We start from the raw sequence: 13,331 nt of genomic DNA, 5'->3' as shown, positions 1-13,331 counted from the left end.
AAGCCCCCAGATAGATCACCATAACAAGTATATTAATAATGAAAAATTTGAGCTATTGTGAGAGTTACCAAAAATGTGGCATAAAATGAATAAATGCTGTTGGAAAAATGGTGCCAATAGATTTTCTTGATGCAGGGTTGCCATGAACTTTCAATTAGTAGAAAACACAATATCTGTGAAGTGTAACAAAGCAAAGTGTAATAAAATGAGGTATGTCTGTGATGTTGTTGTTGCTGTTTAGTCCCTTAGTCATGTCCAACTCTTTTTTGACCCCATGGACTGGAGCTTGCCAGGCTCCTCTGTCCATAGAATTTTCCAGGCAAGAATGCCGGAGTGGGTTGCCATTTCCTACTCCAGGGGATCTTCCCAACTCAAGGATTGAATACGAATCTTATGCATTGGCAGGCGGATTCCTTACCACTGAGTCACCAGGGAAGCCCAGTATGCCTGCAGAAGATGGGTATTCATTTTTTTATTTGTTTAGTGAATAAGTAGAATAAACTCATTCTGTTCATATTATTAATTTTTGTTTATTGATTGGTGTTATGTATGGAATATTTGTGTTTCCCCCACTCCCAATTCATATGTTGAAGCCCTAACCCCTGCTGTGGCTGTGTTTGCAGAGGAGACATCTAAGGTTAATGAGTTCATAAAAGTGGGGCCCTGATCCAATAGGATTAGTGTCCTAATCCTTTTTAAGAAGAGACACCCGAGAGCTCACTCTCTCTCTCTACCACCCTCCTCCCCCTTGTATGTTTATGCACCATGGAAAGGTCTTATGAGGACATAGAAGGCAGCCATCTACTAAGTTAGGAAAAGAGCTCTTACCAGAAACCAGATTTGCTAGCACTTTAATATATATATAGATATGTATATCTATATATATATTTGGCTGCATTTGAGTCTCAGTTTTGGCATGTAGGATCTTCATTGCATCACATGGGATCTTCCATTGCGGTACACAGACTGTCTAGCTCTGGTACAGGCTCTGGAGCATGTGAGCTCAGTAATTTCCTAGGCTTTAGTTGCTCTGGTAGCTCAGACGATAAAGTGTCTGCCTGCAATGCAGGACACCTGGGTTTGATCCCCGGGTCGGGAAGATCCCCTGGAGAAGGCAATGGCAATCCACTCCAGTACTCTTGCCTGGAAAATTCCATGGATGGAGGAGCCTGGTAGGCTATAGTCCATGGGATCGCAAAGGGACGGACACGACTGAGCGACTTCACTTTCTTTCTTTCTATAGTTCCTTTTGGAGAAGGAAATGGCAACCCACTCCAGTGTTCTTGCCTGAAGAATCCCATGGACAGAGGGGCCTGGTGAGCTACAGTCTATGGGGTTGCAAAGAGTCAGACACGACTAAGCAACTAACACACACACACGGAATGACTGTTTCAAGATTGAAAAAGGAGTACGTCAGGGCTGTCTGCTGTCACCCTGTTTGTTTAACTTACACACTGAGCACATGAAAAATGCTGGGCTGGGTGAGTTACAAGCTGGAATCAAGATAGGCAGGAGAAATATCAATGTCAGATATGCAGATGATACCACTCTAATGGCAGAAAGCGAAGAAACAAAGAGAAACTAAAGAACCTCTTGATGAGGATGGAGGAGAACAGTGAAAGAGCCAGCTTAAGGCTAAATATGAAAAAACTAAGATCATGGCAGGCAGCCCCATTACTGCATGGCAAATGGAAGGGGGAGAGATGGAAGTAGTGACAGATTTTCTCTTCTTGGGCTCCAAAATCACTGTGGATGGTGACTGCAGCCATGAAATCAAAAGATGATTGCTTCTTGACAGGAGAGCGATGATAAACCTAGACTGTGTGTTGAAAAGCGGAGACATTACTTTGCTGACAAAAGTTCATATAGTCAAAGCTCTGGTCTTCCCAGTGGTCAAGTACAGTTGTGAGAGCTGGACTATAAAGAAGGCAGAATGCCAAAGAATTGATGCCTTCAAACTGTGGTGCTAGAGAAGACTCCTGAAAGTCCCTTGGACAGCAAGGAGGTCAAACCAGTCAATCTTAAGGGAGATCAACCCTGAATATTCACTGGAAGGACTGATGCTGAAGCTGACGCTCCAGTATTTTGGTCATCTGATGCCAATAGACGGCTCATTGAAAAGTCCCTGATGCTGGGAAAGATCAAGAGCAGAAGGATAAGAGGGTGTCAGAGGATGAGATGGTTGGACGGCATCACCCATGCAATGAACATGAACTTAGGCAAACTCTGGGAGATGGTGAGGGACAGGGAGGCCTGGCGTGCTGCAGTCCATGGGGTTGCAAAGAGTTGGACATGACTGGGAGACCGAACAACAACGACAATAAGTTCCATGAAGGCAGGGACTTTGGCTTCTCATGATATCCCCATCACCTAGCAGAGTGCCCTGTACAAATATGAACAGATTTTAAAATATCATAAATCTATAAACATTTTTTTATATCTGATCATTGAATGGCTTGACCACTTAATTAATCTCTTACTGGTCATAATTTGATGCTTTCTTTTTTTTTTTTTTTGGCTCCACCAAGCGGCACGTGGGATCTTTAGTTCCCTGACCAGTGATCGCACCCCCTGCAGGGGAAGCATAGATTCTTAACCACTGACCCTCCAGGGAAGTCCCGTGATGCTTTAAAAAAAAAATTTTTTTAATGTGGACCGTTTTAAAGTCTTTACTAAGTTTTTTTACAATATTGCTTCTCTGCTTTTTAAGTTTTTTGGGGCGCTGAGGCATGTGGGATCTGAACTTCCTGACTAGGGACTGAACACGCACCCGCTGAGTTGGAAGACAAAGTCTTAACCACTGAATAGTCAAGGAAGACCCCCTTGATGCTTTTTTGACTCCCCCACTCTGGACATTGGGCTTCCCTGGTGGCTCAGACAGTAAAGAATCCACCTGCAATGCAGGAGACTGGGGTTCGATGCCTGGGTCAGGAAGATCCCCTAGAGAAGAGAATGGCTACCCACTCCAGAATTCTTGCCTGGAGAATTCCATGGACAGAGAAGCCTGGAAGGCTACATCCATGGAGTTGCAAAGAGTTGCACACAACTCAGCAACTAACACTTTCCCTTCTCTGGATATAGAGGGCCTTGTCCCTCTATATGCTGGCCTTGTCCACATGTTCTTGAGGTATTCAAAGTCAAGGCAGTGTCTGAAGTGTTGAGATTCATCAGAATATGCGTCTTGGTTGAGGTAAGCTCTGCAAACTCAAAGGGAAAGCGATAAATGGCAGGCTAATTAACTTGTCTGGAGTGAGGGCTATGTAAGCTTGGTTGAAATGGCGATGCTGGGGACAGTTGATAAGCTCTAGGTTCCAGGCTGATGACTTTAGACTGATAAAATAGACCAAGAGAGCTGCCAGGGGTGACAGAGCTGGGGAATGACCTCATGAAAATGGAATCAGAGAAAGATTATGTTAACAGCTGAGGATTATGTGAATTGGAGAAGAGAGTAGGGGCTGGGGATGCAGCAAAGAGGCTCCTAGGGAGTGTAGGCAACTTCAGTTTCTATTATGGTAGGATCCTAGGTGGTTGATGGAAATGGAAATGGTTCTGAGTTACTCATTTATAGTGAGAAATATTCTTATCTAATTCCTTCTCCTTAGGGCATTAAGATTCTAACCAGAAGGCAGCTTGAGGAGTAAAGACTTTGAACCAAAAGAATGAATTGGATGATCTTACTGGCTATTATCTCCTTTTCCTCAGAAGGGGCATATGTGTCTGACTGCTAGGTGGTATGGTGGTGAAGAATCCGCCTGCCAATGCAGGAGACACAAGTGATGCGGTTCGATCCCTTGGTTGGGAAGATCCCCTGAAGTACGAGATGGCAACCCACTCCAGTATTCATGCCTGAAGAATTTAATGGACAGAGGAGCTTGGTGTGCTACAGTCCATGGGGTCTCAAAGAGTCAGATACGACTGGGCACACATGCTAGACAAAAAACATCTGTATCATTTGGAGAGGACACCAACCAAGTAATAGATTCTTTGTTTCTCCCTTTTCTAAGTTCTAGGGAGGCTTTCATTTTTCTCTAAATAAGTTGCACAGCAATGGTTTAAACACAGACTTAATTGATTCCAGTCTTGAGTATACACCATAGTTGTCTTAAGTAGATGTTATTATTGTTTATCTGTTTCTGTGTCACAAATATGTGATTTGGGAGATGGGTGATTAGCTAGGTTTAAAACATACTGAGTTTGAAGTGCTTCTGGTGAGAAATGTCCAATGGTCAATTGAAAATGTGAAGCTTGAACAATTTAGGAAGGAAACTGGGACTTGAGATATTTTTCAGGTAGGATTCTGAGTGGTTTCTTTTGGGGGGTTATGTTACACCTTATGAAACTTAGTGAGGCTATTTATCATTATATTAAAACTGTATTGATTTATACATCTGCATCCTCTATATCAAAAGAAAAGGGGGTGGTGGTGGCAGATGGTTAGATAAGCATCACTGACTCAATGACATGAATTTGAGCAAACTCCAGGAGACAGTGGAGGACAGAGGAGCTTGGCATGCTGCAGTCCATGAGGTTGCAAAGATTTGGACACGACTTAGCAACTGAGTAACAACAATCCTCCATACCAGACAGTGAGCTCCCTGGGGTCAGGGATGGCCTCTTACTCATCTTAGTCAAAGTACCTGTCTACTGTGGGTGCTCATTAAGTGTCGAATGAGTGAATAAGAGTAGTCTGGATAAAGGAGATGAAGGAAAAGAGGTTCAGTGACAACTTCAGTGTTGTAAGTACAGCTGAGAAGGCCTCGAGGTATCTAAGACCACAGATCTAGCCACAGACCAGTGGTCGATGAAGCTAGGGAGGAAGTCAGAATTCAAGAAGTAAAAGAAGAAACTGATGTTGGTGTAAAGGGAAACTGAGAAAAGAGAATCATCTTTAGCACTGAAAGCACATGCTGAGAATAAGTGCCTGCTAGGAGTCTGAGTCGCTTCTTCCTTACTTAGAGCCATCCATACTCGGGTGCCAGGCCAGCTCTTCCACTGATGCCTTCTTGCTTCCATGCTTCCCAGAGTAGGGGCAGCAGGCCTCCCCTAAAGGGAATCCCTATCAGCAATTTCAGCTCCTATCGTTGCTACAGAGTAGTGTCCTAGCTTCTTGTCCCGAGTCTGCCATGACTTACAGTGTGACCTTGGGCAAGTCATCCCCTTTCCTCTGAACCTCTAAAGTCCCTTGCAGCTGTCAGGATGTCTGGGAGAACACAGTTCGGATGACTGGTGAGAATTCCAACTTGCCCTTTGCTGCATTTCTTCTATAAGTCGCCTTGCCAAACACCAGCTGTCCTGGACACTGCTTTTGGTCCTCAGGCTGACTCATCCACCTGTTTCTGGGCCCCTCCCGGCGTCCTTCTCCCGCAGTGCAGTTCACAGATGTGCCACTAGGCGGCACTGCTTTGACCTGCACAGAAATTAGCTTCAACCATTGAGGCCGACTATTGAGTAGTGAGGTCAAGCATATGTAGCATTTTCCATCTGAACTAGAATAGCCGAGGAAATGAAGTTTGAGAAAACGATTTAAGTGCTCTGAGAGCCGGTGCTACCGTACGCCTTGAAATTTTGATTTTAGACTCCTTTCTACTTGTTTTCTGCTTTTACCTCAGGTGGCCTGGGCCTTAAGAGCCGCTGAGGCTTCAGGTGACTCATTGCTTTTTTTCTCTTTCCTTGGTGGCAAGGAATCTATACAGAGGACAGGGTTAATCACTCTCCTTGACTTATAGCCTTCTTTCATCAAGGGTTCATATAAGGCCTCTTTGTTTAAAAGATTATTTATTCCCTCTTATCTCATTACCCCTTCCATCTAAACTACACTCAGCATTACAGCGTTAGGCAACCATCAGATATTTTTAATGTGTATTTCTTTTATGCGTGTTGGATTGAATAATAGGTAATGCTTCTAGTATTTTAAACTCTTTTATGTATTTTATTTCACCCAGTGTACCCAAAATTGTATCTCAAGATGTAGTCAATATAAAAATTACTAATGAGATATATTACATTCTTTTTTGTCTTCAAAATCCACTGTGTTTTACTCTTACAGTGTACCTCAATTTGGATGCTAAATTTTCATCAGAAATACTTGAACTGTTTTTAGACCATAAAATTCACAGTTGAAAAGTAGATTCATGTACATGAGTTGTTCCAAGCATGCTTTAACATTTTCCAGTAACTGAATCAAATACCAAAAAAAATCACTTTCTTTTAATATCTGCATCCAAATTGACAAAATTGCTTCATTTTAGAATTGATTTAACTTTGAAGCAAAAGCATATATCACTTTCAAAACTATGTCCAAGATAAGTAAATTTACCAACTCTCCTGTCAATCAGTATTATTCACATGAAATTCAAAGAGATATTGCATAAATTGAAAAGCAACTCTGAAAGTGAAAAAGTAAAATGAAAGTGAAGTTGCTCAGTTGTGTCTGACCCTTTGCAACCCTGTGGACTGTAGCCCACCAAGTTCCTCCATCCATGGGATTCTCCAGGCAAGAATACTGGAGTGGGTTGCCATTTCCTTCTCCAGGGGATCTTCCCGACCCAGGGAACGAACCTGGGTCTTCCGCATTGCAGGCACATGCTTTACCCTCTGAGTCACCAGGGAAGCCCAAGATATGTCCAAGATAAGTAAATTTACCAATTTTCCTGTCAATCAGTATTATTCACATGAAATTCAAAGAGATATTGCATAAATTGAAAAGCAACTCTAAGATGTATTAATATCAACATTAAAACTGTCTTGTTTTTGCAGCAAATTTACATAATACTATTGATTACAATGAAAATCTCCCACCTATTTGTGTTATAAAACTTTTCACTAATTTGCACCATGAGAAATTTCAATTTTAGCATAAATTCTCATCTCTGTCTAGTTAATTTGCAAATAAGCATTTTCTTTCTTTGAAGCTTCAATTTAGCTCCTTCATAACCAATATGATATCAGTAAGATTGTATGCACATTTTTTCCCCAATTTTAATTATTTTCTCTACTTCTTTTTTCTTATTGGAGTATAATTGCTTTACAATGTTGTGTTAGTTTTGCTGTTCAACAAAGTGAATCAGATATATGTATACACATATCCACCTCCTCTTGAGCCTCGTTCCCATCCCAACCCACCCTACCCCATCCCAACCATCGGGACCATCACAGAGCACTGAGCTGAGCTCCCTGTGCTACAAAGAAACTTCCCACTAGCTATCTATTTTACACATGGTAGTGCATATATATATATATGCATATATTTTTTAATTTATAGAAGTGTTATCATGGCTTATATCTCATTCAGTTTCTCACTTATCACTATGTTTCTTTCGTGTATGCATCTAATCCTTTGCTTCTAACTGCTACACACTCTTTCATGGTGCCTGTGCCTCTTACCCAGGGATTCCCAGTGACGGAGACCCAGACTGCTTCCAAGTCCTGCCACCACAAATCACGGTAAGGTGAATATCCTGTTCATGTCCGTTATAAGCTTATGTGAGGTTTTTTTCGGATGTATACTTAGCTTGATTGCTCTTCTAACCACGAAGCACTACTGCTTCTATCCCTCATATTTCTTAGCTTTTCCGTTTCTTTGCCTTTCTTTTCTTCTTCTGGGATATATTCTCTTTCAGTTCCCTAATACATTTCCCAGCTGTGTCCGTTCCACTAATTTTCAGGTCTACTGTGTGCTCAATTTTAGTTATTCATTTTTTATGCCTAACATTGCTTATTTTATTAAAGTTGTTTTCCTTATTTCAACTATTATACTTTTCTATATGTGATATTTCTGTTTGATTCTTCTTTATGTTTTTTCATTCTGGTGTCATATTGGTAATATTTGCCTTTATCTGTTTTGAAAGTGAAAGTGTTAGTCGATCAGTCACGTGTAATTCTTTGTGACCCCGTGGACTGTAGCCCGCCAGGCTCCTCTGACCACAGAACTCTCCAGGCAACACTGGAGAAGAGAATCATTCCCCTCTCCAGGGAATCTTCCTGAACGAGGGATAGAACCTGAGTCTCCTGCATCGCAGGCAGATCCTTTACTGTTTGAACCACCTTTAACATGTTTATTAACCTCCTTTTAAAATCTTGGTCTGTCCTGGTCATCCTTCTATTTAAAGGACAATCTGTCATCAAGTGGGTTGTATCCATCTGAATTAGTTGTTCTCTTCACTTGTCTTGTTATTTTGCCCATGGGTACATAGGTTGCTCTGTTCAACAATGTGTACCAGTGCCATTTAGCTCAGGGGGTGAGGGTCAGGGGTGGATGAGTCCTAGGACTGAGAACCCCAGGCATCAAAACTCCCAAGTCAGTCAGACCCAACCCCACAGAATAACTCCTCATGTCAGACATCACCCTTTGCCCTCCACCTCCCATGGGAGAAGCAACCTTAGGGGGAAGTGCTTCTTAGATTGCAATTCATTTGCTTGGAGAGTTGAGGGGATGCAGAGGGGAAATAACTGTCCAAAGTTCAGTTCCCCCTCCTGTTTTTTATTGGCTCCTCATAAGCACAGTGCATCTTCAATGCCCCAATGGTACCCTTACCAGCACCGGGATCAGTGTTTTTTGTTTGTTTGTTTTACAGAATTTTGTTGGGGAATCATTGACATACAAGAATAGGCACATATATTAATTTGTACAGTTTGATAAATTTTGATATTTGTGTACACTCCCTAAACCAACGGCCAAATCAAAATAGTGCATTTATCTATCCATCCACCCTGAAAATTTCCCACAAAGTGATAGGTAGAAGGATAGATTTTAATGCTCCAGGGCACAAAAAGTTCATTGATAACTTTTTTATTTTTAAATATATTGATTTTGAAGTATTTGATACTTAGAATATATGTAATGTTTATGTAAGTTATGAAGCATAAAACCAGTAACCATGAACCCATCTCCCACTTTAAGAATTATAACATAAAATAGCATTGATTTTAAAAAATGTTTTTATTGTAGTAAAAGTCACATAATATAAAACACACTATTTAAAAAAAAATTTATTGGTCTTAGTTGGGGCTCTCGGGCATCTCCCAGGTTGCTATGCGAGGGCTCTGGAGCATCTCTCTGGTTGCAATGCGAGGGCTCTGGAGCATGTGGGTTCCATAGTTGCCCCAATGAAGATACAATCTTAATTTCTGGACCAGGTATTGAACCCATGTCCCCTGCATTGGAAGGTGGATTCTTAACCACTAGACCACCAGAGAAGTCCTGAAAACATACTATTTTAACCCTATTTAACATATAGTTCAGTGGCACTAAGTACATTCACATTGTTGTGTGAACCAGCAGTTTGAATCCTGAAAGTGATGTCGCATCACTGTCCCAAGAAATTGCAGAGAAGAGTGATGAAAACCTCAGACACATTTTTCTTTCTCTCATTCCACAGCCCTGCCTGGCTGCCTCCTGCCATAAACCAAAGCCACTGCTCACTCGCACCAGTTCAGAGTGGGGTCTCCCTCACCCAAGGAGTATCTCACAATTTTCTTCATTTCTTGGTATTTTCTGTTTATAATTCTTCCACAGTTGACCTTGGTGCACCAGTCACACTGGTTCAATCAAGTTTAAGGATTTTGAGCACTTGCTCTGAGCTAGGCACTGCTCTAGGCATTATCGCCTGTATTAACTCATTTAATCCTCACAGTCACAGGTTATATTAGCAGCCCCATTTTACGGATGGGAAAACTGAAATACAAAGAAGTTAACTAAGGGGACTTCCCTGGTGGTCCAGTGGCTAAGACTCCACGCTCCCAATAGAGGGGCTTGGGTTTGATCCCTGGTCAGGGGACTAGATCCCACATGCACAACTAAGAGTTCTCATGCCACAGCTAAAGATCCTGCATGTTGCAACTTAAAATCCCACAGGCTTCAAGAAAGATAGAAGGTCCTATGTGTCGCAACTAACATCTGATACAGCCAAATAAATAAAATAAGTTAACTAGTTGTCTGCTGCTGCTGCTAAGTCGCTTTAGTTGAGTCCGACTCTGTGCGACCCCACAGACGGCAGCCCACCAGGCTCCCCCGTCCCTGAGATTCTCCAGGCAAGAACAGTGGAGTGGGTTGCCATTTCCTTCTCCAATGGGTGAAAGTGAAAAGTGAAAGGGAAGTCGCTCAGTCGTGTCCGACTCTTAGCGACCCCATGGAACTTCTGCCTACCGGGCTCCTCCATCCATGGGATTTTCCAGGCAAGAGTACTGGAGTGGGGTGCCATTGCCTTCTCCGAACTAGTTGTCTAATTGGCAAATTAATCAGGACTCTGACCCAGGACTCTAACTCCTGACTGGGTCCTTGCGGCAGAGCCTGGCTTGTCCAGTGCCCTCTATGGGGACAGATAAAAGCAGTGTTGGCCAGGGATTGCCCCATGATGTCCAGCTGATGAGACACTGGCCAGAAGAGAGGAGGGGCTGGTGACAAGAACAAGGCATTAACAGCCAGGCCTGTTGTCAGCAGCGTTTGATCCTGGGCAGGAGGCTCTAACTGATCTCCCTCAGGGCAGGACACAGACGCTAGTGGTCAGAAGCAAAGGGAGGAGGATGTGTGAGTGTGTGTCAGCCCAGCCCAGTTGATCCCGGTGGTCTCCGTCCCACCCTGTGCATTTGTCCAGATTTGACATGTGGTGTAAGCTGATTGGTGCGAACTGTTCTGTGTTTTCCATTTCCTCCTTCTGGTGGCAGCGTGTGAGTGGCTGGACCCACTCTGGCTGGGGACCATGCGATGACTCCCCAGAGGCCGTAGTCAGGCTGCCGGTTCTTGCTACCTCTTCTTTCCTTTGCTTTGATTGTTCAACACGTATTGAAGGATAAAACCCCACCATAGGCCCCCTGAAGGGTACTCTCAGGAGTGTGTGTGCGCTCAATGGTGTCTTACTCTTTGGAATCCCATGGACTGTAGCCCGCCAGGCTCTTCTGTCCATGGGGTTCTCCAGGCAAGAATACTGGAGTGGGTTGCTATACCTTCCTCTAAGGGATCTTCCCAAACCAGGGATCGAACCCACATCTCCTCTGTTTCCTGGAAGGTGGATTCTTTAAGCCTTAAGACTGTGAGGCAGAATGAGGACCATAAAAAAGTGGAACCTCTGATCCAGTTCCTGGGGTCTCATGAACTGTGGGCATCACTGAGTTTGAGTAATAACAAGGCTAGTGTTGGGTATCTTGACTCCTGATGCGTGTTTCTTCCTGGGAAACCATAGCTCCCCTCTGGTCACCTCTGAAGTGCTAGCCACTTTGTTTTTACCTGGGGTTGCTTAAAGAGAGTCAGAAATTGATTTGAGGAGCATCTCCTTCCCCACTGGGGTTTCAGGTAGGCAGGTTCCTCATCTGAATGTCGCTGACAGGCAGGCTGCCTGGCCCCAGGGAGCTGCTACATGCTTTCTGAGCCACAAATATTTTACTCCATGGGTACCCAAAACGGCTGCCCTTCCCCTCTCCCGTTCCCTTCCACCTCCTTCTTGTTCCTAAACCCACACCTTACAATCTCGTTACCATTGCCACCTTAGTCATCCCTCCCTCCTGTGGGCCCCTATCCTGGCTGTCTTTCTGGGAAACCTGAGAGACCAGAGCCCACCCCTAGCTTCCTCGGCCTCAGAAAGCAAAGTGAAATTGACAACTCTTGTTTCCTCTGTGCCAGAGATGGCTTGTGGTGCCTAACTATTATTTCATACAAATCTCACAACAGCTTGAGAGGAAAATGTTTACTGTTGAGGATCCTGAGGGTGCTGGGCCCGAGATTTAGAAATGGCAAAATCAGGATTCAGACCTGTGCTTGTCTGCCTCCAAAGCCCACGCCTTTTCTGTGTTTCCAGATCCCCCAGCCCAATTCAGCGTTCTCAGCTTTCTAATCTCAGAGCTCTGTTCCCAAGCAGGCTGGACACTTTGCTTTGCTTTAGAATTGAAAGCAATTAAAAAAAATTTTTTTAAGAATAAATAAAAGAGGAGAAAGAAGAAAAAGAAAGGAAAAGACAGCCTTCCAGCTGCCTGTCTTTTGGCGATCATACTTCTTCCCATAATGATTAGAATAACTTGTTCTTCTATTCAACTGGTTATTTTTAAACTTTTAAACCATTGAACTATATCCTAGGAAATGACTGTGGGGCCTCCAGCATATAAACACACAGGAGTCATACTGATTGAAGTGGCAGGGGTATGTCCCTTACAGCCAGAAGCAAGTTAAGGAAGCCTTACATATCTGTTGACCACTGAAAGCTCCTGATTATCTCTCATTTTAGAGATAAGGAAGCTGGGGCCCAGACGGGGAAGTGGCTGGCAGTCAGGACTAGTAACGTGCGGTTCTTGTAGCTTCTGGCCTGCAGCTTGCTTTCTTTCTTTCTAATAATTTTTATTTATGTATCTGTTTTTGGTTGCACTGGGTCTTTGCTGCTGTGCAGGCTTTCTCTAGTTGCGACAAGCGGGGTGTACTCTTTGTTGTGGTGAGCTGGTTTCTCACTGCGGTGGCTTCTCTTGTTGCGCAGCATGGGCTCTAGAGCTCGGGGACTTCATGGCTCCCGGGATCTAGAGCACAGGCTCAGTAGTTGTGGCTGTGTTGCTCCAGGGCATGTGGGGTCCTCTCAGACCAGGGGTTGAACCTATTCTCCTGAATTGGCAGGCAGACTCCCGTCCTCCACTGTGCCATCAGGGAAGTCCCTGGCCTGCTGCTTTCTACAGTGTGGCTCTCTCTGCACCTCATCCAGCAAGGGAATGTGAGTAGGGTCAGAGAGAGACAGAGAGACTGGGCTTCCTCCTCCCTCCTTCCTCATCACCAACAACCTGAGCTCCCAACACCCTTGGAGGAGGAAGTCAGGGAGAGGACAGCTGGGGAGTACTGAAGGGTGCCAGCAGGTGACAAGGAGTCAGAAGGAAGATAGAAGGCAGAAGCGGTGGGGGGAGGAGAAAAGAGCCAAGGAGCTGCCATTCCAGCCCAGGACAGGACTGGCCTAGGGTTTGGGCCCTGGTCTTGCTCTAGGATCCCTTGGATGAGTCCTGGTCCCCTTTCTTGCCTCAGTATCTTTTTTTTAAAAAAATATGTACTTATCTATTCGGCTGTGTGGGGTCTCAGTGTGGCACAGGGCCTCTCTAGTTGGGGCATCAGGCTCAGTAGTTGTGGCACAGGCTTAGTTGCTTCACAGCACATAGGATCTTAGTTCCCAAGCAGGGATAGAGCCCACATGCCCTGCGTTGCAATGCATATTCTTACCCACTGGACCACCAGGGAAGTCCCCTGCCTGTTTTCATTTGAGGCTTCTCTGCTCACCAAGGGAGGGAGCACGTACAGGGTACAAGAGGGGCAGGTAGTGTAGGAGCACCACTGGACACAGGGAGCTGGGAACAGCTGAAGGTCTCATGGTAGC

The sequence above is a fragment of the Bubalus bubalis genome, chromosome 3 (assembly GCF_019923935.1).
Source record: "Bubalus bubalis isolate 160015118507 breed Murrah chromosome 3, NDDB_SH_1, whole genome shotgun sequence".
Taxonomy (NCBI): domain Eukaryota; kingdom Metazoa; phylum Chordata; class Mammalia; order Artiodactyla; family Bovidae; genus Bubalus; species Bubalus bubalis.
This window is presented reverse-complemented; position numbering follows the sequence as displayed.